Consider the following 23848-nt stretch of genomic DNA (forward strand, 5'->3'; position numbering starts at 1 on the left):
GGGGGGTGTCACCAATCCTGACGCGTGACCCCGTTTGCCCCTCCCATTTAACCGCAGATGGGCAGCATCTGCGCGTCAGTTTCCGAGGCCCCGCCTCCCGATGATGTAACAATCTCTTCGGGCATGTTCACAGTCTCCGGGTGAAGTGGGTCGGCGGTGTGTTCGCGAAAGATTTTCGTCTCTTCCGTCGGGATCACTGTCTGCGGGCCGAAGATATCACTTTCCCATCGGTGAGTATTGAGACCGATCCCGAGCGGGGAGATCCGATGTTGGCCGTGAGCCCCGAACTGAGGGCCAGGAACTCATTTTTTTCCCAACTATCCGGGCTCGTCAGAAATGTGTCGACTTCACTTAATCTGCATTGAACGATCCAAACCAGGAGCCCAGGCTGTCTGTTTCCGCAGAATTGAAATGGAAGTCCGGCCGACAGGTCACGTGAGTCTGTGTGCCGCAGATTCGCCCCGCCCTCCGCTTTGTGACGCCAGATCACGTGGTGTGATTTTAGCCACTGAGTCCTATTAACTTTCCCGAACTTGCTTCCTGAGGCTCCTCACATTTGTCCTGGAGCTCTATAGCTGTTGTGTCTTCTCCCGGGTGGGTGAGAAAGGAGAACGTCCTCGGTTGTGGGAATCTTTAATTTCACTGCCTGCTTTACCGAGGGACTGGGAAGTCCAGAGGGAGAATGGTTCGAGCCTCAGCTCCACGCAGCAGAGCTGAGCCACACGTTACTCCTGCAAGTTTATAGTCCAGTGACGGCGGTCGGTCCAGTATAGACAAGACAAGATCTGTATCCTAGGATCTGTAATACAAATTTCCTGAAATGGCCCTTATTTCACCTGGAAATGGAGTGATAGTATAACAGTAAAGGAAGCACAACTTTTCCTTGTAAATTATCCTGGAACCATTTTGTCTGTTATTCCTGGAAATGTGTCCGGTACAGTTGTTGCTAATGAGGTTCACATGAATAATCTCAGGAATGATCGGCTTTATGTATGCGGAGCATTTGCTGGTTCTGGACCTGGGCTCAGTGGGGTTCAGAGGGACGGTGGGGGTGGTTGAGGGATGTATGGTTAAGTAAACCTACCGAATGCTAAAAAGTCTGGATACAGTGGACATGGAGAGGATGTTTCCATTAGACAGAGAGTCTGTGATCTGACAGCACAGTCTCAAAATAAAGATGCTTCCCTTTAAAACTGAGATAAAATTTTTTTTTGGCTAAAAGATGTCTGATATGTGGAATTTGTTGCCACAGAATTTGTTTGTGGCTGCCATTTGGGTCTATTTGTGAAGATTAATATACTGATGATTGCTGAGTAGCTTCAGGGTTACAGGAGGAAGGCAGGAATATCGTGTTGGAATAAAAATCAGTCGTGGTTGAGTGGTGGAGCAGACCAGATGGATTGAATCACCTAATTCTGTTCCTGTGTCTTATGTCTTACCGTGAGTGAATGATGGATCCTTCTAATCCCGTATCGTCTGTGACATGTGAGGGACAATAAAAGATTGTTCACTGAGATCATTATATTTGCCTTCAATGTTTAAATTTCAGTGAGTTTTGTTCCTAGTAACATTAAGCTGATATGTTTGGTCCTCCTTTTCATTGTTAACGTGCTTCATTATCTTTTATGTTAAAGTTAGACCTGCAGTGAGAGATTTATTGGAAACAAACCACAACTGAAGACGTGGGAACAGCAACAAGTGAACCAGCCCGAGGACTGAGAGCACCGACTGGAGAGAACCCATCTGACTCGGAGATTCCAGTGATTCAATCAGGAGAAAGTTGGTGAGTGTCATTACTCAAACACTGGTCCTTTACACATTACATACCTGTGCAAAGGAAGGTACAAAATAGTTGGGAGTGAGACAGAATGTGCCCAGAAGAACCAGTTATGCCAGTACCAGTCAGACCCAGTAGTGAAGAAGCCCCCCCCCCCCCCCAATATTCCCTTTAAACTTTTCGCCCTTAACCCATGTCGTCTGGGTTTTTTTCTCCCCTAGCCTCAGTGGAAAAAGCCTGCTTACATTCACTCTATCTATATCCATCATAATTTTATACACCTTTATCAAATCACCCCTCATACCCCTACGCTGCAGGGAATAAAGTCCTTTCTCTGTATCTCAGTTTCCCAAGTCCCGGCAACATCCTTGTAAACCTTCTCTGCACTCTTTCGACCTTATTAATATTCTTCCTGTAATTTGGTGACCAAAACTGCACACAATACTCCAAATTCCCCCTCACTAATGCAATATACAACATCACCATTACAGCCCAACTCGTATACTCAGTACTTTTATTTATAAAGGCTAATATACCAAAAGTTCTCTTTACTACCCTATCTACATGTGATGCCACTTTTAGGGAATTTTGTATCAGTATTCCTAGATCCCTCTGTTCTAGTGCACTCCTCAGTGCCCTACCATTTATCTTGTATATTCTGCTTTGGTTTGACCTTCCGAAGTGCAATACCTCACACTTGTCTGTATTAAATTCCATCTACCATTTTTCCAGCTGGTTCAGATCCCTCTCCAAGCTTTGAAAACCTTCCTCACTGTGCACTACACCTCCAATCTTTGTATCATCAACAAATTTGCTAAACCAATTTAACAAATTATTATCCAGATCATTGATACAGTTGACAAATAACAATGGACCCAGCACGATCCATGTGGCACATCATCAGTCACAGGCCTCCACTCAGAGTAGCAATCCTCCACTACCACTCTCTGACTTCTCCCATTCTCAATTCCCAATCAAATTTACTACCTCACCATGTATACCTCGTGGCTGAATCTTCCTAACTAACCTCTCATGCGGGACCTTGTCAAAGGCCTTACTGAGGTCCATGAAGACAACATCCACTGCCTTCCCTTCATCCACTTTCCTTGTAACCGCCTCGAAAATGTCTAATATATTTGTTAAAGTAGACCTACCATGCACAAAGCCGTGTTGACTCTCCCTAATACGTCCCTGTCTATGTAAATAATTGTCGATCCTATCTCTTAGTACTCCTTCCAATAATTTACCCATGACTGACATCAAACTTACCAGCCTATAATTTCCCAGTTTACTTTTAGAGCATGCTTTAAACAACAGAACAACATGACATTTAAATATATCTGTCAGGGTCCCTGCAATTTCAACATTAGTCTCCTTCAGGGTCCGAGGGAATACCCTGTCAGGTCCTGTTGATTTATCTACTCGCCTCAAGGTAGCAAGCACCTCCTCCTCTTCTATCTGTATAGGTTCCATGACCTCAATACTTGTTTGCCTTATTCCCATTGATTCCAAGCCAGTTTTCTTAGTAAATTCAGACACAAAAAAACCATTTAACATCTCCCCAATTTCTTTTGGTTCCATGTATAGTCGACCACTCTGATCTTCAAGAGGACCAATTTTATCCCTTAACTATCCTTTTGCTATTAATATACCTGTGGATGCTCTTACTATCCTTCACCTTGAATGCCAACGCTACCTCATGTCTTCTTTCAGCCCTCCTGATTCCTTACGTAAGTATTTTTTTGCACCTTTTATACTACTCAAGTACCTTCTTTGCTCCCTGTTTCTCATATATGCCATACATCTCTCTCTTCTTTATCAGAGTTCCAATATCCATCAAGAATCAAGGTTCCTTATTCTTATTCACCTTGCCTTTAATCCTGAGACTTTGTTCCCAGGGTGTCCTCGTGGGCCATCTGGAAATGATTTAAGCTGGTGACAACCCTGTTTTCCCCTGTGGGGTAACTCTCATGTGGAATCGGGCTAATGGTCGGACCTTCAACCAAGTGAGTCCAGTCTCTGCTGTTAGTCTGGCCAGTTTACTCTTCAGAGTGCCATTGGCTCTCTCCACTCTGCCAGCGGCCCGTGGGTGGTGTACACAGTGGAATTGTTGCTTGATAGCTAGTTTGTTACATACCCCTTCATTTACTTTCACCATAAAGTGTGGGCCATTGTTGAACTCAGCATCTCTGGCTTGCACCTGGGAATTATTTCCCGTAATAATACCTTCACAACAGTCACAGCAGTATTAATGGTAGTCGCTATAGCTTCAATCCATCAACTGAACAAATCTATAATAACTAAGCAGTATCTATCGCAATGTACTCTAGGCACCCCATATGGGACCACAGTTTTCACTCCTCCTCAGAGGCATCCCCCTGAGAAGAACAAAACTCGAGGTAGCTGTAGAGCGGTGAGTAAGTTGTTTACAAAGGTGGCATTACTAATGGGGTGGCAGGAGGAAGTCAGGAATCCCCACATTCCCAGAGAGCCCTGTAGTCATGTACCATTCCAAACGCATAACGGGAGTCTGTGTGAACGTTCCCACTTCTGTCTGTTGCTGGGATACAGGCACGAGTCAGAGCAAACAGCTCAGCCTTCTGGGCGGAGACAGCTGCTTCAAAAGAGGCCTGTTCAGTTACTTCACTGTCCGTTACTATCGCATCGTTTCCCTGCTGGATCCACAAAAGAGCTTCCATCCTCATAAAAAGATTCCTCAGGCTAGAGGGGGTATTGCTGAATGGATGGGAGAGTCTGTTCTTCTTTCCCAGTGATCCGGACGGGCTAGAGGGGGTATTGCAGAATGGCTGGGAGAGTCTGTCCTTCTTTCACTGTGATCCAGACGGGCTAGAGGGGGTATTGCAGAATGGATGGGAGAGTCTGTCCTTCTTTCACTGTGATCCAGATGGGCTAGAGGGGGTATTGCAGAATGGATGGGAGAGTCTGTCTTTCTTTCACTGTGATCCAGACGGGCTAGAGGTGGTATTGCAGAATGGCTGGGAGAGTCTGTCCTTCTTTCACTGTGATCCAGACGGGCTAGAGGTGGTATTGCAGAATGGATGGGAGAGTCTGTCCTTCTTTCACTGTGATCCAGACGGGCTAGAGGGTTGTATTGCAGAATGGATGGGAGAGTCTGTCCTTCTTTCACTGTGATCCAGATGGGCTAGAGGGGGTATTGCAGAATGGATGGGAGAGTCTGTCTTTCTTTCACTGTGATCCAGACGGGCTAGAGGTGGTATTGCAGAATGGCTGGGAGAGTCTGTCCTTCTTTCACAGTGATCCGGACGGGCTAGAGGGGGTATTGCAGAATGGATGGGAGAGTCTGACTTTCTTTCCCAGTGATCCTGACGGGCTAGTGGGGATATTGCAGAATGGATGGGAGAGTCTGTCCTTTCACAGTGATCCAGACGGGCCAGAGGGGGTATTGTAGAATGGATGTGAGAGTCTGTCCTTTCACAGTGATCCGGATGGGCTAGAGGGGGTATTGCAGAATGGATGGGAGAGTCTGTCCTTCTTTCACAGTGATCTGGATGGGCTAGAGGGGGTATTGCAGAATGGATGGGAGAGTCTGTCCTTCTTTCACTGTGATCCAGACAGGAGGGCTGACTTCATGGACTGCAATTGCCCAGAGATGGGGTACAACGTCTTGGGTTTGGTCAATATTAAAAGGATGTCTTACCAGATGTCCCGTTTTCACCTCAGACTCCTTCCTGTATCGGAGTTGGCCCGCGGCCAAATCTTGCCAGTCTCCCTCGGCTCTGGAGGCTTGTTTCGTCAGGGTGCAGGCAAGGAACCCTTAGCTCTTTGGCTTGAACCCAGGGCAAACCCACTGGTGGTATTGGGAACCACCAGTCCTGTCTGTCACCAAAAGAAATCTGGAACTTCGGCCGGAAATGCAGTACGGTCTCTTCCTTTAACCTCTCCTATCACCGTGACTGGGAACTTCTGTCCCTCGAGCTGGCCACTGGCAGAAGGGGTTTAAATGTACTGGAGTCCAGATAAAGTGCCCACCACTGGGTGGTCACGGGAAGCTATCAGTTGTTCACAGTTCCAGCGTGATATCCTTGTCCATGTATAGAATCTTGACTTCCAACAGACAGAGCAAGTCTCTCCCTACAAGATTTCACCCCCCGTCTGGTAATGACTGTAAATGAAACCTCACACTGGTTCCCCTGGAATTCCACCTGCAGTGGCTGGATACGTGAATACGTACGTTCCATGCCTTCGAACCCAGACAGAGTGATTGTAGCGTCTGATAGCTGGAATCCCTTTTGATAGTATTTCCTGATCGAGAGTGGTTTTGGTTGCCCCATATCAATCATAAACGGAATTGAAATTCCAGCAACTGTCAATATTACATTGGGCTCTTCCTGAGGGATGATACTCACAGTAGGAAACATCTTTGCTTGTCAATTTCTAAACGGGTTGTTGTCCCCACCTGTCCCTTGGTAGGTTTTGGATCCCATTTCTGATCCCAAGATATAGCCCGTTCGCATCCTTCTTTCCGCTGAACATGTTCACTTTAAATATTAGTTCATTTCGGGGTTGATCAGGAATCGAAAATCAAGTTCCAATAATATGTCAAAGCTCGTCGCATCCGATTTCGGTCATTGTCAGGCCAATCCATATTATCTGTTTTAATCATGTTGGCTTAGTTGGTAAGTTTTGGAGCAGTAGGGCATTAAACTGCGGGGACAGATTCCCATTAATAAAAGGCTTGGTCTCCTGTGAAAGTGCCATAGCAGGCCACAAATCACTGCCAATAGTCTAGTCCTGATTCCCCAGGGTTAGGTTTGCATTCAGGTACTTTAGTGATGTTTACAGGTTGCTGGAGAGCCCTTTCCAAGGCTTGAATAATCTGGTCTGTCCATTCATTCTCAGTATGGTTTCCAGCCTGTAACTCCTGATAGGATTGGTATCTCAATTCTGCCTTCCATTTCCACCCTTCATCAGCTGAGAGAATCATGCAGCAGAGACTGAATAAATCTTGTGGAGTCGCATTAGACATTTGTATAGTGCTGTGGACACACTGAGCAAACTGTGCTGGTTTTTCTTTTCTATCTGGGGCCTGATTCATGATCATTACCGTTTCTTGAGGCTTCCAGGGAGCATACACAGGAATCACTGAGGGCTGTCCCTCCTCCTCCTCATGGATTGGGCAGCATTTGGGTGGGCAGTTGTCTTTGTGGAGCCACTAACTCTGGGGATTTATTGGATTCTTCCCTCCCTGTCTCGGAATAATCTTCGGTATTCCCTTTTGGGATCTCAGGGTGTTGAGACATCCCCTTCCCTGTGCCACTGTTTTACCTGAGCGGCCACCGTATCTGGGTACTGGGAGGATTGGGGTTCGGGGGCACTGGGTGAACTTGGCCGCTGGTAAGGTAGGAGAGGTACGGTGGGTGCCCACTCCTCATCACGGTCACTGTCCTCAAACAGGGTCGGTATGACAGACATGTGTTTGGGATCCCTTCTTTCCCTGTAAGTTCGAACTTTAGACTGATATTCCTGCCCTTCTCTCCTATCTGGACCAACCTCGGTTTGCTTACGTTGTTTCTCCTGCTCTTGATTTTGGTGCCCATCCACCCATTCACGCTCCACTTTTAGCATCTCCAACCTTTGGCGTTCCTTCTGCAGTACATACCTCTATCCCTTTCTCACATGCATTATTCCTCCAACTTGCTGATAATATACTGTTCCACTTTACATCTTCATTCAGCCCATCTGCTCAGCACTCCCTGTATTGGGATCATGTTTGTGACTCCAAATGTTGAAGTTGAATCAAACTCGGCAGACCAGCTTCTTATCATCACCACAGTTCATTTTCCAGCAGGAGTTTGAGACCATGTTGTTAAAGGGAAGGCACATAAGCACTGCCACCATCTGACAAGTGGACTGACTTAGTCAGGTTACAGCCATATTATTTATACATAGTAAGCCCCATACATTCCTATTGCAAGATGTTATTTGAACTGGTATGCCCACCAAGTCTGTTGGCTTCAAACTTAATTAGATAAGAGAGTTTGCTAAATGAAGGTTTTAATTACAGATGGATATACTGTCCAGTCCTTATCAGTTACTCCCTTTGCAAGGCCCTGACTTAATTACAAACAGATGTTTATTCCTGTCCTTATCAGTGAGTCCTCCTCCCTTTACTCAAAAGAGGGTACAATGTATAATGTTATCAACTAACGAGGGTACTGTGTATAATGGTATCATCTCTCAGTGTGTCACTCTGCAAGCCACAGAGAACTGGTTATGAACCTGTCCTGGCTAACCACTGAAGACAGTGTTTGCTTCGGTTCAAATTTTCCTATTCAGACCCAATTATTTCTTTAGCCAGAGGTTACATAGGTTCAAAATGATTGTTTTTACATATATCCTTAATTCAGTAGGAGGGTTCAGGGGAAATGTTTTTGTCCAATATAGAAACTGGTGACACCTGTGTGTATTGTGGCGATGAAAAGTTGCTGTAGAATTTACAAGTGGGAAGAAGTGGAGTGATATTTGGAAATCTGACTTTTTGAAGTGTAATTGAGCAAGCAAACCACTTATGGACAATGTGCAAAAGCTCTGGTAAGAAAGTCCTTCATTACCTGTTACAAGCCTGCTGCATAGGTTGTGTGAGAGTGCAGATGAACTCGATTGAGCCCAGAGAACATCATAGTTCTTATTGACAGTGATTTGCTAGCTGTTAAAATGAGTACCTCACTATATAAAAATCACTGTGCACATGTTGTCACTTGGTAAAATTAAGCACAGTACATGATTTATGTGCACACTGGTCATTAGAAATTAGAGGGGGTATTGGAGGGAAGGTGCAGAGACCGCCAGTGTCCCTGATGCTCTCACCTACAAGCTGTGCATCCAGCTGCAGCTTGTAGCCCTGAATTTGAAGGAGCTGGGACTTGAAATTGATGAATTCTCGATCAGCTGGGAGTCAGAGGGGGTGATAGATGTGACATGAAGAGAGGTGAGTTACACCCAAGGTGCAGGACACAGGAAACTGGGTGGCAGTCGGGCAGGTGAATGAGGTTAAAAGGCCATCGAAGTGTATTCTTGTTGCTATCCAACACAACAGCAGGTGGATGACTTTAGAAACTGTTGGGGTGATTACCTGGCAGTGGAAAGTCAAATAAGTGATAGGGAATTCATTAGTTATGGGAATTGAACAAGAAGGGGTCTAATATCCTAGTATTAAGGCTTGCTCGAGCTAGTGTGGTCAGAGGGTGAAGTGGATAAAATAAGTTGTTGGGGGAATGGGAGCCAGAGTGACAGAACGGATAGTGGAGAGGCTGAATTGTGTCGAATTGAATTGACTTTATTACATACATACTTCATACACGTGAAGAGTAAATATCTTTACGTTACTCTCCATCTAAATGTGCAATGTGTAATTTATAGTAACTTATAATATATTGTTTATACATAGAACAGTCAATATAAAATCAACATGCAATTGTATCAGCATGAATTAATCATTCTGATGCCCTGGTGGAAAATGACGTCACAAAGCCTATTAGTCCTTTTGTTGTGGTATTGTTTCCTGGATGGTGGCAGTAGGAACAGTTTGTGGTTGTGGTGAATTGGGTCCCCAATATCCTTTGGGCCCTCTTTACACACCTGTTTCTGTAAATCTGAATAGTGGGAAGTTCACATCTACAGATGCACTGGGCTGTCTGCACCACTCTCTGCAGGGTCCTGCGATTGAGGGAAGTACAGTTCCCATACCAGGCAGTGCTGCACCCAGTCAGCATGCTCTCTATTGTCTCTCTGAAGAAAGTTCTTAGGATTTGGGGCCCATACCAAGCAACTTCAACCATCTGAGGAGAAAGAGGTGCTGCTGTGCTCTTTTCAAAACACAGCCGGTATGTACAGAGCATTTGAGATCCTTGGTGATGTTTATGCTGAGGATCTTAAAGCTGTTCACCCTCTCAACCCCAGATCTATTGATATCAATAGGGGTTAGCCTGTCTCCATTCCTCCTGTAGTACAGAATCAGCTCCTTTGTTTTTGTGACAACGAGGGAGAGTTTGTTTTCTTGACACCAGTCAGATGTTGTTCACACCTCAGATATCGATCACTCAGCTCCTGAATTGCTCCCAGAGACTCCAGCCATTGCTGCTCTGTTGTCACTCCTATCTTTTCCCTTCCAAACAAGTTTGGCCTGCTTCTCTGTCACAGAAACATGGGGGAGTTCAGTACGGAAACAGGCTATTTGGCCCAGCTAGTCAATGTTAAAAAAACATTTAAGGTATCTATTGCAACTACCTGACTGGGACCATCGCCCCCCATACCCCTCCCATCCCGGCTCCCATCCAAACTTCTTTCAAATGGTGAAACTGAGCTCACATGCACCCCTTGTGCTGACATCTCATGCCACGCGCTCACGACCAATTCAGTGAAGAGCTTTTCCATGTGCTCCCATTAAATGTTCACCTTCCCCGCTTACCCATGCCCTCTAGTTGTCATCCCACCCAACCTCAGTGGAAAAAGCTGCTTGCATTTACCCTATCTATACCCTCATAATTCTGTACACTTCCAACAAATCCTCAAAGCAATGTGTAATTACCTTGTTTATGTTTAGTTCATTTTTTAGGTGTATAAGAATATGAGGGGCATTGATCGTGCAGATAGCCAGAGGTTTTATTCCCAGGACTGAAATGGCTAACATGAGGGGGCATAGATTTAAGGTGCTTGGAAATAAATACTGAGGGGATGCCAAGGGTACGTTTGTTACACAGGTAGTGGTGGGTTCGTGCAATACACTGCCGGCTATTTGTGTGAGAGTGTTTCAGTTACTGTGGGGCCAGGAACCCATGCAGCTCAGTGGGAACAGGAAATAATAACAATGGAGAGAGAGTCAAACTGAGGCAGGTCACAGATTGGAGGTGGCAGAAATGCCCCATTCTTTTACAGACAGGTCGAGCATCAGAGAGTTTGATGGTCATTCCAGCACTGTGCCCAGTTAGAAGATGATTTCTCTCTCCAACTTGGGTTGAACTTCACTGTAACTGTGTGATTCCAGATCACATCTTGACAACTCATGTAATTTCATCTGAAATGTTGTTCTACACCCATTGATGGATTTTGTAAATCTTTTTACAGGTTAAAAAATGACAAGCAATTTGTCTACAGGAATCTCAAACAGAACATACCAGTTTTGCTGTCTCTATCCAGATATTTAAGAAGTGGAGCAAGGGATTCACTCAATCATCCTTCCCGCTCAGACTGTGGGGAGGGATTCACTCGATTATCATTCCCGCTCAGACTGTGGGGAGGGATTCACTCGGTCATCCTTCCCACTCAGACTGTGGGGAGGGATTCACTCGATCATCTGACCAACTGGCATGCCCGTTATTTTGCAGAGGGTAGATGCCATTCATCTGCTCAGACAGTGGCAATGGATTCACGCGGACATTTCAACTGAAGGTGCATCAGCAAGTTCACACTAGGACAAGGCCATTCACCTATTCTGTGTGTGAGAAGGGATTTAGTCAGCGTTCCCACCTGTGGACACACCAGTCAGTTCACTCTGGGCAGAAGTTGCTCATCTGTTGAATTTGTGGGGAAAGATTCACTCGGTCATCTGACATAATGGCTCAACAGCGAGTTGACACTGGGGAGCAGCCGTTCACCTGCTCAGACTGTGGGAAGAGATTCACGTTGTCAGCTCATCTGCAAGCACACCAGTCATTTCACACTGGGGAGAGGTCACTCACCTGCTCAGACTGTGGGAAAAGATTCACTTCATCATCTCAACTTAAGATACATCAGCGAGTTCACACTGGGGAGAGGCCGTTCACTTGCTCAGTCTGTGGGAAGAGATTCACTCGGTCATCTGACCTAATGTCTCACCAGCGAGTTCACACTGGGGAGCGGCCGTTCACCTGTTCGGACTGCGGGAAGGGATTCAGTTGCTCATTTAAACTGAAGGTACATCAATGAGTTCACACTGGGGAGCGGCCGTTCACCTGCTTGGACTGTGGGAAGGGATTCACTTGCTCATCTAAACTGAAGGTACATCAACGAGTTCACACTGGAGAGACGCCATTCACGTGCTCAGACTGTGGGAAGCGATTCACTCGGTCATCTCACCTAATGTCTCACCTGCGAGTTCACACTGGGGAGAGGCCATTCACCTGCTCATACTGTGGGGAATCATTCACTTGGTCATCTGGCCTAATGTCTCACCAGCGAGTTCACACTGGAGAGAGGCCGTTCACTTGCTCAGACTGTGGGAAGGGATTCACTCAGTCATCTCAACTGAAGATACATCAGAGAGTTCACACTGGAGAGAGGCCATTCACATGTTCAGACTGTGGGAAAGGATTCACTCGGTCATCTAAACTGAAGGTACATCAGAGAGTTCACACTGGAGAGAGGCCGTACACATGCTCAGACTGTGGGAAAGGATTTACACAGTCATCCTCCCTAATTGCACACCAGCGAGTACACACTGGAGAGCGGCCGTTCACCTGCTTGAACTGTGGGAAGAGATTCACTCGGTCATCCCATCTGAAGATACATCAGCGAGTTCACACTGGAGAGAGGCCGTTCACCTGCTCAGACTGTGGGAAGGGATTCACTCTGTCATCCACCCTAATGACACACCAGGCAGTTCACACTGGGGAGCGGCCGTTCACTTGCTTGGACTGTGGGAAGGGATTCACTCGGTCATCTGACCTGAAGATACATCAGCGAGTTCACACTGGAGAGAGGCCGTTCACCTGCTCAGACTGTGGGAAGAGATTCTCTCAGCCAGATCAACCAACTGTGCATCATTGAGTTCACACTGGGGAGAGGCTGTTCACTTGCTGTTAATGTGGGAAGCGATTCACTCAGCCAGCTAACCTTATGTTAACTCACTTTGGCTGGCAACTTGTTTGGAGTTGATAGTCCCCAGCCCGGCCAAACTTAAGAAATCTTGTTTGGGTGGATGCTGTGTGACGTGTCCCCTGTTACAGATCAGTACACTGAAATTACAAACAGTACACAAAATGTGATCAAACAATTGAGCTTTATAATTCTTACTTTGACTATAGGGTTAGTAAAGTAAACAAACAAAAAAAAAGGAAAAGGGCCCACTCTCTCCATTCACGTCTTCTCATCTCTCCCCAGCAAATGACCACAAAATCTCTCCTCCAGACTCACAAGAAAGAAGATTTCTCTCATCGGATAGCCCTGCACTCCAAAACCCTGTTTTCTCTGGTCTTAACCTAAACATTGCTGCTTACAGAGAAACCATTGCCTCTGCAGTGAAACCTTACAGCATATTATACTTGTGACACACTGCCTTGTTCACACAGGGGAGAAAGTTTCAATAATCTGCATGCTGGATATTTGTCCATCACCGTTGCTGAATGCAATTTCGAGAGTGACTGTTGGAGCTGACTTACTGCTGCTCACCACATCCAGTTCTGCACCCTGGTCTCTGGGCATGGGAGGAGTTTCTTCTGCTGCACATACACCTTTAATGGGACTGGAGTTTAATATTCTGGATCTGAGACAAATAAATAAGTTTATTTTAAACTCTGTCTTTGCTACTTAAGTGAATTTGTAACACACCTAGTGTACAGTAGAGAGTCGACCCTGGCCAGCTGGACCCTGCCAGTGATTCTGTTCCATTAGATTATGAGGACACTCAGTCCTCGTTTATTGTCATTTAGAAATGCATGCGGGCATTATGAAATAATACAATGTTCCTCCAGAGTGATATCACACAAAAAACAGGACAAACCAAAGACTCACATTGACAAAAAAAAGCACATAATCATAGCATATAGTTACAGCAGTGCAAATCAATACCATCATTTGATAAAAGTAGAGCATGGGCACGGTTTAAGAGAAAGTCTCAAGTCCCGATCGACTCCAATAGTCCCGATATCAGGCAGAAAAAGGGAGAAACTCTCCCTGCTATAAACTCTCAGGCACCGACAAACTGATGCCTTGGAAGCACCCGACCACAGCAGACTCTGAGTCCGTCCGAAAACTTCAAGCCTGCAATACAGGCTCCGAGCGCCATCGACATCGTCCTGGCCACCGAAACAAGCAAAGCCGAGGTCTCGGAGGCCTTTTCATCCGGAGATTCCGGACCGCACCGCACAGTAGCAGCGGCGGCGAAGCGGTCATTTCAGAAGTTTCTCCCGAAGTTCCTCCGTGCACTCACGTGTATCTCCATCAAATCAGGGTACTTATTATACAATAATATTATACTTAATGTACAGATACAAATCTGTACTTAACAAGTAACAGATAACATTCTCCAGAGAGGCCGTGTGCGCTGCGTTGTGCCGCCATCTTATTCCCCATCTACATGACAGTTCTCTTGAATCCTCCCCTGTACGGCCAAAGTCGGCATGGTTTTCTTCAGTAGAAATCTTCCCAGACAAATCTGTTGGAATCCTTTGTGGAAATAAGAAAGGCGGTGGGTGTTGTTTGTTTGGATTTTCAGATGGTCTTGAACCAGGTGCTGCAGCTGAAACTGCTAAACAAGACCACAGCTCATGGTATTTGATGTCTCTGTGCCTGTTCCCGCTGGAGTTTAGAATTATGGGGGGGGGGGTGTTGGTGTTGCGGGGTGGGGTTCCTGAATACTGAAAAGCCGAGGTATGGAGGTTAGGAGATGGTGTTTCCCATAATGCGGAGCCCAAGACCAGGGATAAACCCTCAAGACTACAGGGAAATGAATTCAGAAGAGAGATGAGGAGGAAGTCTTATGATATTATGTTCATTCAACACGGCCGTGTCTGATCTATGCTTCTGTTCCCATCCCCGTCTATCTCCTCCTCAAATGTGCCCACCCACCCGCCTACACTCAGATAGATAGATAGACACTTCACTGATCCTGAAGGAATTCACATGGAAGATTTAGAATTTTAGAGACTTCTATATGTCTCCATTTAAAATGAGTGGCCCTTTTTGATCCTTGTCTGTTTCTCTCTCACTGATCAACAGAGATATCAAAGAGCCCGTCACTTTCCCTCGTATATCTCCCCCGTCTCGATCCCTGGTTTCTATCCCAGTTTAACTCCCCATCTCTCTTCCCTCCCCATTCGATCCAATCTCTCTCCTCCGTCATTCTCTCCCACGCCTCTTTCTGCCCCCTCACTCGCTCCCCTTTTATTTCTCACCCACATCCATCCCCCTTTCCGCCATCCCTCACTGATTGTCGCCCCCCGTCTCTCCCCTGTTTCTTGCCTCCGTCACTTCCCTCCTATCCCTCCTCAGTCTGTCTCGCTAACACTCCAGCAGCCTCTTGTTGCTCTCTCTAACTCAGTTTGTCTCTCTCAATACCACTAAAAGCCTGTTCTCTCTCTGTCTCTCTCTCCCACTTCCCTTCTCTCCTTCTCCCTCTTCCTCTATGTTTCTGTCTCGTTCCCTCCTCTGCTTCCTCCAACTCTAAATGCCAGCAAGTTCCGATGTGCAAACAACCCCAAGGCTACTTATCTTGTCGATGTCGCCGTCGCACATTGAAACGGACGGGATGCTATCCTGGAGTGAATACGGGCTGAGATTCAGTGTCGGGGTGGGGGTGTGGTTTGTAGACAGAAAGGGGAGAAGAGAGGTGAGAGTGAGAGAAAGTTGGGTTGAGCAGAGTAAGAGAGGGTTGGCGAGGAAGTGGGAGAGGGTGTATTAGGATAAGAGGGGAGAGGAGGAAAGGGAGAGTGAGAAGATGGAGGAAAGAGAAGCAGTGTTTTGAGGAGTGAGGAGGGTGAAGGGTGGGGAGAAAGGGAGTGACAGATCATGTGAGCGCACTGTGGAGAGAGGAGGGAGCGAGATTTTGAGGGAGCTGCACACACTCAGTGTTGAGGGACTTCCATCCCCTGTGTCCCACTCACAGACACACTTATAAGGATTTACTTTATTCTACTTTTTTTAAAATTTACTTTTTACGTTGATGTATTTGCATCAACGGAAACCGGATTCAACACGCTGCGAGCATGTGCTATTTTGAACTGAAATGAAAGCCTAATCCAGAAAGATGAAGAAAATATCGCAATGGAACAGTGATGCCCTCTGGGGGCAGTGATGTGTCCTCAGATGGCTTTAGGAACAACAACACGCGCGGGGGGGGGGGGGGGGCGTTCAGTATTCTTGGTGGGGCGGTAAGCTGCCTCTAACTTGAGGCACCAGACCTGACCGACCGTTAGTAGAGCAGGCACTTCCAAAGAAGGACGTGGCACTGTGACGCGGAAAGAAGCCAAGCACTGCAGGCCTTGAAGATTCGTCATCACAACGCGTCTGACACTCGGCAATCTTACGAACCGAACAGACGTTGTTGGGGATGCATAAATTAGCAACCAGGGTGTTCGACATCTCCACTTGTTTCGCGGCACGAGAAGTGCTAGAATAGGTTGGGAAACACTGCTGTAGAAGAAAGAGTTAACCGGGATGAGCATAATTGTCCAGGGATGAGATCCCCACCACCTGAGCAGACCAGGTGTCAACTAGAAGCTTCTGACGCCAGGCTAAAAGTTGGAGATCTCTTGCCGGAAACTGAGTTGTTCCTTGTGGCAATACAGGACCAGGTAGCTGAAAAAAAAGGTAACAGAAATGCTCATTAAGAAATCTGACAAATTCAAGACAAAGTGTATTTTCCTGTGTTGTGCCTCTCTCGGGCTGTAAAGCAGAATACAGTATGTTGTTTCAAACTATCCAATGCATTACATGATGCAAGAACGATTTACTTCAATCTGTTTCCTTACACAGTGGGAAGCATCATTCACCAGAATCTCGCTTGAAGATGCAGATTTTGGCAAGATCCTATAGATTAGTATAAATATGCGCGTAATGCCGTTTTAAGGCGGATTCTGACGATTATATTATGATCGATCCATTATTGGGCAAGCAGTAAGTACGTGATACCCCGTCCGGATATAATATCACAGGATAAACCTGCAAAGACAATTTACTTGATTGGTATAGTCATTCCGACACATACAACACACAAACATCGGTGTGAATAACACATGAAATATGCCGACTTGAAAAGGAAAATGAAAGCCTGCGATATTGTCCCAATTGTAATATATACAACAGGTATAATCCCAAAGTCAGTACACAAACATTAGACAATTAGAGCTGCAGGACAATAATAAACACCGCTAGAACAGGCCGAAAATCCGTCCCAATTGAGAAATGAGATTTTTGTCTATGTCCAGACCTCACGTTTTACCCGTTTTAACTGAGGAGAAAGTGAGGCAAAGTAGGCGTTTGGTTACTCCATGGAAATTCCCACAATTATGGACCAAATCCAGGAGCTCTGTAGCGTTAATCATTTTCCCCGACAGGTTTATCTAAAATGAAGGACAAGTGCGAGGTTTACTGTGAGTTCATGCAGACTGTTGACTCGCTTTCTCATTTCATTCTGATGCAAAAGGCTAACGTAACAAATGAGATGCAATTTTGCCGACTAGGACTTCAATGCCCCCAGATCCTCTCCCGCTCTATCATTACCGAAAGGGTTGTGGCGGTGACAGGAGCCGGAATATGGTGGGGAATAAACATAAAAGGTAAGGTGAGTTCAGTAATTGGCAGGAGGTGGACGTCGCTGGTTGAAGGTGTGAATGTGTATTTTCCAGTGTTGTGCCCCTCTCGGCACTAAACCAGTTTTATTCTCCCCGCTGCCATGTTCTCCGATGTTAGTTCTGCAGTGTTAAGATGAAATCACCATGACCCCCTCTGAGAAGAGCTTAGATACTTTGTTTATTGATTAGATGAATAATTGACGAGAGTGGATATTTCGCTGCGCTGATGAACTGCTCTCTGAACTTGGACTGAGTTACCCCATAAATAAACGTGTTTGTGCAGCAACTTAATAACATCAGCATGTATCCGGTATGTTGAAAAATGTATTCCGACACATTGTAATTATTTTTATCCAATCCAGAAAGGGATTCAGAAACTTTCACCGACCACAGGATGATGAAGCTTCCGGAGATGGAGAGAAGTAAGATCACAGACCTCCTCCTGCTCTCCATCTCCGGGTCACTGCGGTTCTCCACCTTGTTCCGACCCCTCAGCCCCTTACGGACGCGACTAGTCACTAAAATATGTCTGACTGTCAGAGCGTTGAACAGGAGTATTAACACGAACGGAAGTAATGGCGATAGAGCAGTAGTAAAACAGTCATATCCCAACCACCCGGCATCCGTATAGTAGCTCGGCTTCGGAATGCAGTCCCAGGGTATATTGTCAATCACTTTCACAGGTTGCAATATGAAGAAGTAGGGCACATTATTCAAACACAACACAACACCGGTTGTTGTCAGAACCACAGACGCAGTTTTCCCGGTGCAATACTTTGCTCTCCATTTCTGACAACAGATGGCGACAAACCGATCAAACGTAAAGCTGACGGTGAACCAGACAGAACAGTGAGTAGCTGACTCTCCCAGGGCAGAGATCGTACTGCACACGGGGGTGATGTCCAGGAAAGTCCCGGGGAAGTAATAATAACTGACCCGCCACAATATCACCGCAAACACAGTGGTCAGTAGATCCGCCGTTGCCATGGTCACCAGGTAGCGAGTGGTGCAGGTGGACAGACCGCACTTTCCGCGGGACAGAATCACTATCGCCACTAAATTCACTGGGGGGGGGAGGTGGGGGAGAAGGAAAGCAGAAAGATTGAATGAATTACTCTCTCTGGGTCTTTGTGCCGAGATAAGCTGTAAAGAGAGAACAATCAAACTTTGCGGGTGCTCATTACTGGGGTTTAAAAAGGTGTAAATCGGATTTTGCAGACGCCTCAAGCAGGGAGAAAGGTCACGGCACTCGGTACCGAAAGAGAAGCAGGATTTGGGAAGGAGGCCTTGCCAACTAATCGCAAAGGGCTCTTTTCGGCCGATATGTAAAGTTTGAATACCTTGGCAACTTTCACGGCCATTGTGATTCCCGCGATCCCATCATCTATCTTTTGGCTGTCTTGGCATATCACCCAGCCCCGCTGCCTGACTTTGTCCATTTACAATGTTCAAAGTTCGAAGCAGATTTACTTCCTCTGTTCGCAGGCATTCATCTCTTCCTCGACTTCCCGTTTGTCACCCATCCGCACGGGCCCAGCCTGGCTCGCTTTTGTTAAATTCCGCAGCTACCATTGGCCGCAGTTCCTTCACACTCTCTGATAGGATCGGATCTGGAAGTTCCCATTTTCATTTTTTGTTTTGCATATTCTTCCTGACCTGCTCCAAATTACAGAAGCATTATTCCAAATGGATCGATGTCCATTGTTCCAGAGCGGAGTATCCCATTTACTTTACACCGTCAGCGATCTAACAGACTGCTCTGGGTTGGCTAATCCCCACTTCACTGATAATATGGCGTGGAAACAAACCCTTGTAAACTGAAACGCACACCGACACTATTTGAATTTTCGAAACTCACGATGTTCCGAGATCGAACACACAAGTGAATCTCACCTGGGTTTCGCTTACCGCGTTCCCTTCAAACTCGCAGTATTTTTTTTCAAACAAATCCCTTAAATTTTAAATTAAAGCATCTTGAACTATTAATGCTGAAAAAAATCAAGTAGTCCTTAAAGGTGCCGAGCGCGCTGAATTATCGGAGTTTACTTCGAACGCGTGTTTCTATTGATAAATCAAAACAGCTTGCCATGGACCCACGATATATATCCATCGCCCCGATCTTACACTCTAAATCTGTTTCAATCTTTTCTTTTGTTGTTTTTTTTCCCGCGCGCATTGAACAGCAAATGTTCGTTCGCGTCTGTTCTTACCAGGGACACCAATAACGGCAACAATCAAGTAATATATCTTCCTCACGCGGTAAATAATTTCAAGCATGTTGTGTGAGACTCAGCCTGTATTCCAGCTGCCCGCGATCACGCTTCAGATACTCTGAGCTAATGAATCTCCACGGCCATTCATTTATACCCGCTCCAGAACGCTAAATATACTAGGCTGACGTGTTTTCAACAGCTGGGGTAAAAATAAGCATGATTTCATTCAAATAAAATCCCAAATGTGATGAGGTATGGAGAGCTTCACAGGAAATTGCAAAATCTCACAGATGAAGAAATGACGATTGGAGAAGTCAGTGAATGTTGTTGTGAGACACTCTCAGGCTCGCCTCTCTGTTTCATGATTCTCATTGTTGATCTTGTCCATTCCCAGACTCCATAGACTTTGTCGTCATAGACCAATTCTATACTGACACTGGGTTGCTCTGTTCCACTCTGGAAATTGTCTCCGTTATAGATGTTTCAATAGAAATATACAAACGAATATATTGTTTGTGCTTTCCTGTAATATAGTGAACAGCAATAAGCTGATATCGCATCCAGGCTTACGAGGCAGGGAACGCACGCAAACTGTTAATCACAATAATCACAACACGTACAAAAAGCTGGAAGAACTCAACAGATAAGGCAGCATCTATGGAGATGAATAAAGGGTCGACTTTTCATGCCGAGACGCCTTCTTCAAATTAATTAACTCTTCGTCGAGCACCTCAGCTCCAACAACAAAAAGCCGAATTTCCCAGTGGCCAACCATTTCAATTCTAATCCCCATCCCTAGTCCGAAATGTCGGCCCATGCCACACGAGCCCACCCTCAGGTTGGAGGAGTAACCTGCAAATATATTCTCTCTGTGGAACCTCCAATCTTATGACATGAACACATATATCTGAAACTTCCTGTGTTTACCCCTCCCCCCTCCCCCCGTCCCTCTTCATTTCACCACTCTGGCCTCCTGCTCTTCTCCTCACCTGCCAGTCACCTCTCTCCGGACCCCGCTACTTCCCTTTCTCCCGTGATCCACTCTGTCCTATCAGATTCCTTCTTCTCCAGCTCTTTGCTTTTTCCCATTATCAGCCCCAGCCACATTTCGCCCCATATCCAACCTGTCTGGCTTCACCTATTAGCTTCTAGCTTGTTTTCTTTCCAGATACTCCCAACGTTCTTATTTTGGCATTTTCCCCCTTTTTACGCCATCCCGAAACTGGGTCGCAGCCCGAAAAGTCAACTGTTTATTCATTTTGATACATGCTGCCTGACCTGGTGAATTCCTCCAATATTTTGTGTCAGTATAACATTGATTGCAGACCATCACTTGGTAAACCAGGAACACGCAATGTTTGTACCGATATGATGCAAATAATTCAATCGCCCTCAAATTGGTGTGACTGCTTAAACTGACAGAGTATCTGCATTCATTACATTTGTACCAGCAATGACAACTGTTTTGCAGATGAACTGAATTGGTAGCGCTGTTAACAGTAAGGTAGAAAGTCGTAAAACCACAAGATTATAGGAGCAATAGTAGGCCATTCAACATCGAGTCTGCTCCACCTTTCAATCATCGGCTGATCCAATTCTTCCTGTCATCGTCACTCCCCTGAGCATTATGCTCACTCCCATTATGCACCCTGAGCACCTTCTCTGTCGTAATTTCCACTGCACATACTTCACCTCCCTGATACTATTCAATGTCCGGTGTACTGCATACGTCTTCCATTGTGAAGACTGATACAAAATTCGTATTCAGTTCCTTTGCCATCTCTCCGTCTCTCGTCACAATACCTCCAGCGTCATGTTCTATTAGTCCTCTATCTACCCTCAATTCACTTTTCTTCTTTATATAGTTAAAAAGGTTTTCATCTCTTCTTTGATATTAGTCACCAGCTTCCTTTCATAATTCATCTTTTCCTTCTAACGACATTTTTGGTTTCCATCTACAAGTTTTAAAGTTTCCCAATTGACTATCTTCCACTGGATTTGGCTTCCTTGTATGCCCTCTCTTTTGCTTTTGTTTTATCTCTGAATTTACTTGTCAGCCACGGTACTGTCCTTCTTCCATTCGAAAATGTCTTCTTATTTGGACTATATCTGACTTACACTTTCCTCATTTTTCGCGGAATCTCCACTGCTGTCCTTCCTGCTAGTGTCCCTTTCCAGTCCATCTCGGCCAGTTTCCCACTCATGCCACTGAAATTTCATTTATTCCTCTGAAGTAACGACACATTGTCATTTAGTTTCTGTTTCTCAAATTTCAAAGTGAACTCGATCTTACTGTGATCACTGTTACGGGCACGTCTACCACCCTGCCGACGGATTCCGAGATGGAAATTAAACCCATGAAACTATCTCATTTTTAAAAATATGTTATTTCTGTTTTTGCACATTTTTATCTATTCAATACCCATATACTGTAAGTAATTTACTTATTTATTGAATTTTATTTCACTTTTTGTTCTATATTATCTATTGCATTGAACTGCTACTGCTAAGTTAACAAATTTCACGACTCATGCCGGTGTTAATAAACCGGATTCTGATTCTGATATTTAATGGAATTTACGTTCGGCGGTGTTCGTATTTGACGTACCACAGACCACTTTTCCCTCACCACTTACGAAATTGCCTAATCATCAGTGATTTTAATCACAGTTATTCACTGCTAACTAATTCACAGATGAAAACCGGACACAAGCTGTTGTCCCGGGTATCGCTGTGACTATATTAAGGATTCCAGAAGCACCTTGCAATCTCAGTATGAACGGGTTGCAAATTCGATGTTCGTGTTGTGGATATGAGAATGCCAATCCAGAATATAGGTTGCAGTTGCTTTAGGATTTTTTTGCCTCAATTTGGCCTGAAGGGACACCAAGGGCAGGATGTCTCGGGATTTGCATGTGACGGAGTGTCTCACACGGCACGGCTATTTGAAGGCCCTGCTGATGGTTAAGGGAAGAGGTGTTTTCACAGCTGTTTCACCTTTATTTGTCTTTTCCAGCTATAGTTCCCCGGCCTCACCCTCGTGCCTTGTATATGCTGAATTTCAAGAGTGGACGTTATCAGGTTTTATACAATGCGGAGTCTGTTAATAACAGCCGAATCTTGTCCGTTATTGGTTAAAACAAGATAAATAAATAACAATAATAAAGTGTAACATTAACAGAGCAGGTAATGTGTATGTAAACAAAGAGGTGCAAGTCCATAAGGAGGGAGATTGTGTGGCGAAGATTTAATCTGATTGGCCTATGGAACAACTTAGTTCTCTTATCAGAAATGACAGAATTTTTTACTGAACCTGGTGCCGGGGCTTTAATGGTTTTGTATCATCGGCCCGATGGATGGTGGCGGTGAGGGTGGTGGGAGAAAGGGAATTAGCGGCGTCGGTCGGCCTTTGATTATGGTTCCAGAGCTCTCCAGTTTTCTGTGGTCTGATCAGGGTCATAATGTGCTCCTGTAGGTGTGAAACTGAATCTCTCTGGGTGTCCCTGTTATGGAACTTTCCGTTCAGGAACATGCTCGTGAGACGCTGGGGATCTTTCTCCCGATCGTGCGTTGTCGAAAGCTGCGAATAGCGCTTCAATCGAAGCTGAAACGAGCCAAGTACATTTGTAATAACATGTCTCTGCTCTTGTACACTGTGCCTCATGAAATTAAACTGATGTGTAACCATTAAGTTTTTTTTATGCTCTTCGCAATGACCTCGTGACGATTTTAATCTCGCGCTGATTTAAGTGTGGCTCCATATGTGCATAAGACCATAAGATATAGGAGCTGAAGAAGGCTATTCGGTCTATTGCGTCTGTCCCGCCATTCAATCATGGGCTGATCCAGTTCATACGGTAATCCCCACTCATCTGCTTTTACCCCATACCCCTTGATGACCTGGCTAATCAAGAGAATATCTTCCTCTACCTTAAATACTTCCAACGACTTGGCAATAAATTCCACAGATTTACCACACTCTGACTAGAGTAACGACTCCGCATCTCTGTTCTAAATGGACGTCCTTCAACCTGAAGTCGTGCCCTCTTGTCCTAGACTCCCCTACCATGGGAAATAACTTTGCCATATCAAATCTTTTCAAGCCTTTCAACATTCGAAAAGTTTCTATGAGATCCCCCTGACGAGCCCTGACAGAGTCTCACAGTCACATCATTTTGCTCTTGTATTCTATATCACTAGAAACGAACGCCAAAGTTGCACTCGCCTACTTCCCCACCGACCCAACCTTGGAGATTAAACTTTAGGGTATCCTGCACAACCCCAAGTCCCATTTGCAGCTCTGCATTTTGAATTCTCCCCGGAGTTGTCAC

General features: G+C 45.4%; 1 long non-coding RNA gene and 1 pseudogene across 1 annotated transcript; one reads left to right on the plus strand and one right to left on the minus strand.

Moving 5' to 3' along the window:
* On the plus strand, positions 1–13311 carry LOC132388674 (zinc finger protein 229-like; annotated as a pseudogene).
* On the minus strand, positions 12780–19618 carry LOC132388675 (uncharacterized). Its single transcript, XR_009510307.1, has 2 exons — positions 19515–19618; positions 12780–14179 (listed from the first exon to the last, which is right to left on the minus strand). It is a non-coding gene; the product is annotated as an uncharacterized LOC132388675 (long non-coding RNA).
* Between the last annotated feature and the right edge of the window lie 4230 nt (positions 19619–23848).

This window comes from Hypanus sabinus, unplaced genomic scaffold, assembly GCF_030144855.1.
Source record: "Hypanus sabinus isolate sHypSab1 unplaced genomic scaffold, sHypSab1.hap1 scaffold_377, whole genome shotgun sequence".
Taxonomy (NCBI): domain Eukaryota; kingdom Metazoa; phylum Chordata; class Chondrichthyes; order Myliobatiformes; family Dasyatidae; genus Hypanus; species Hypanus sabinus.